We start from the raw sequence: 2,690 nt of genomic DNA, 5'->3' as shown, positions 1-2,690 counted from the left end.
ACGTGCAGAAAACACACTGTACAAAACATGATTTGATTTGAATGACAACGGTGATAAGTATCAATGTTCCTTCCGCATGTGTGCTCCAGAGTCAGAACTACATAGCTCAAGTTTTGTCTTTTCTCTAGATGGTTCTTCTCCAACAAGTCGTATCTTGATTAGTATCTAGCAACAGAGGTATCAAACAGAATTGTTCAATTTCTTTAGACATCTTTGGTTCAGACTGTTTCTACCCTATTTCATATCCTGACAGCACACCACTTTGAGACCTGAACCTATAGGTACAGTGTCAAACCAGATGTCAAGATTTGGTCTCACCTGAGAACCTTGTACCCACATTAAAGAAAGATCTTAGTCTCAGTCTCCCCTTTTTCTTTACCCATCGCCCTTAATAACTGCATTTAACATCAGCCAGTCTCTCCTGTCTTGGTCATAAGCACAGAGCCAGTAAGGAAATGTATTTTTATTTTAAGAGAACAGTGATTTATGCATAAAAATCAAGTAAATTTCTAATTTCCTTTTTTAAAAAATGCCCAATGAAGAAGCTCTGGGAGCAACAGAAAACCTGGTTGCAACTAATGACTCCTCAGTGGCCATGTTTACCATCCAGCTTGAGAAGAATCCAGAAGCCAAGTACTGAGGTGAATGATTTTTTTCCATTTATATCAGCCCTTTGCCTATACATCCTTCTAGTTCTGCGGAATTATATCACTAAGTTTTATGTTGTTACCAACCATATTAAGATGAGCTGGTCAAATTACTTCTCAAATCTGTCCTTCTGATTCAAAACTGTATCAATCAGTTCTGTCAGCCATTGTTTCATGTGGATGAGATGACCCAGATGCTGTCTCAGAATATGTGATTTGGCAGAGCATGTTCTTCTCTTTGCATCATTAAGTCAATAAGAAAAATAATTTAAAAAGAGGACAAAAGGAAAATCGACCACAGCTGGAGTGATGCTTGAGTGATAAGGCAGCTTTCCCAGATGTTCTGGGTTCTATTTCTAGCCCCCACATACCTGCCCACAACTTTCTGTAACTCCCTTTCCAGAAGTCGAATGCCCACTTCTGGCCTCTGTGAGCATCAGCCCTGCATGGAATGCACAGACATACATGCAGGAAACGTGTTTATATACTCACAGATCCACCTGCTTTTGCCTCCACAGAGTTGGAATTAAAGGTTTGCACCACACAGTAGGCTGTAGCTCTCATCATTAAGCAGCATTTTATCAGAGGAGAGAGTTTCTGAGTGGCGTATAGGGGGGAGGGCGAATGAAGAAAAAAGGACAGGACTCCTCCTAGATATTGTGGAAGAGAATATTTATTACAGATGTCGGAGAGGATTGTCAGATATCGGTGAGGGTTCAGACTGGACATGACCAGACTGAAGTGGGCCTTGTGTGGAGGGGGGATGTGAAGGGAGAAAGAAAAAGGTAAAGCTGGTAGGCAAGTGGCATGTTTGTAAACAAGGGCCAAAGATACAAAAAGGGGTGGGTAAACAAAAGGTCTTGATTATTTCGGAGGGGTCTCTGAGGGAAGGGCAACCCAGGGCTGGAGAGCTGAGGGTATGAGATAGGGTAACAGGTAGGGGCTGAGGGATGTTGTGAGGGTAAGTACTTTGAGGCCAGGTCTGCTTAGATATATAAATAGGCTCTTCAGCCATTTGTCCTGAGTTTGAAACTTAACAACACAAGGGGCAGGATGTGTAAGGCTGAAGCACCTGTCACATAACACACAGAAATCACTGCTGGGACATTTCAGAAATAATTCCATCCCCACAGCATTCATGTGCTGGGCAGATATGGAGGTGAGGAGAGGTGTTTAGAGCTGTACATGTTTTCAAATTTTTATTTTGAGCAATCATTCTTTTTTTTTTTCAAGACAGGGTTTCTCTGTGGCTTTGGAGCCTGTCCTGGAACTAGTTCTGTAGATCAGGCTGGTCTTGAACTCACAGAGATCCGCCTGCCTCTGCCTCCCAAGTGCTGGGATTAAAGGCGTGTGCCACTATTGCCCGGCCTGGGCATTCATTCTTAAGCTGAGAACACTAGTATCAATATATTTGTGAGTTTGTTCTCCTTTTTTCCCAATTCCATCAGGAATAGGTTATCTACTCTGAAAGGGTCTGCCAGAAACTCCTCACATTAACCACTGATATATGATGTATAATATAATAGTGATAAAATTAATAAAAATTTAACATATCACCATGATCCTTGATTTCTAAGTCCAGCTGCATTTATTCTTACCAAGTGGAGGAAGTGATTCCTATCATTTGGCTTCCACATTTAGAGAGACACCATGAATACATGTGGGTATTAGGAAAGCAATAGAATTTTACCAAATGAGAAAGCACCACATGAAGCCTACAGAATGGGAAAAAAAATTCTTACCAACTCATCATCTCATTTCCAAAATATATAAAGAACTCTAGAAAGTCAATGTCCAAAACCTATTTTAAAAATGGGGTACAGATCTAAACAAAAGTCTCAACAGAGCTACATAATTAGAGACACATCTATCATTTGGGAGAGACTTCATGGCCTCTTCCTATGGATGCAACCAGAAAGTAAATTCTGATTCTTCTTTTCCTTTTGTACCACTTTAGACTAACATCTCAATGTGCCAGGAACACATGCGTGTCTATGAAAGGAGGGCGGAAACAAATCGAAGGCACAACCCTTGAGACATGAC

The sequence above is a fragment of the Microtus oregoni genome, unplaced genomic scaffold (assembly GCF_018167655.1).
Source record: "Microtus oregoni isolate MIOR12 unplaced genomic scaffold, Mior012 000005F_ref0000423, whole genome shotgun sequence".
Classification (NCBI taxonomy): domain Eukaryota; kingdom Metazoa; phylum Chordata; class Mammalia; order Rodentia; family Cricetidae; genus Microtus; species Microtus oregoni.
The sequence above is the reverse complement of the archived record's forward strand: the minus strand, read 5'-3'. Positions refer to the sequence as shown.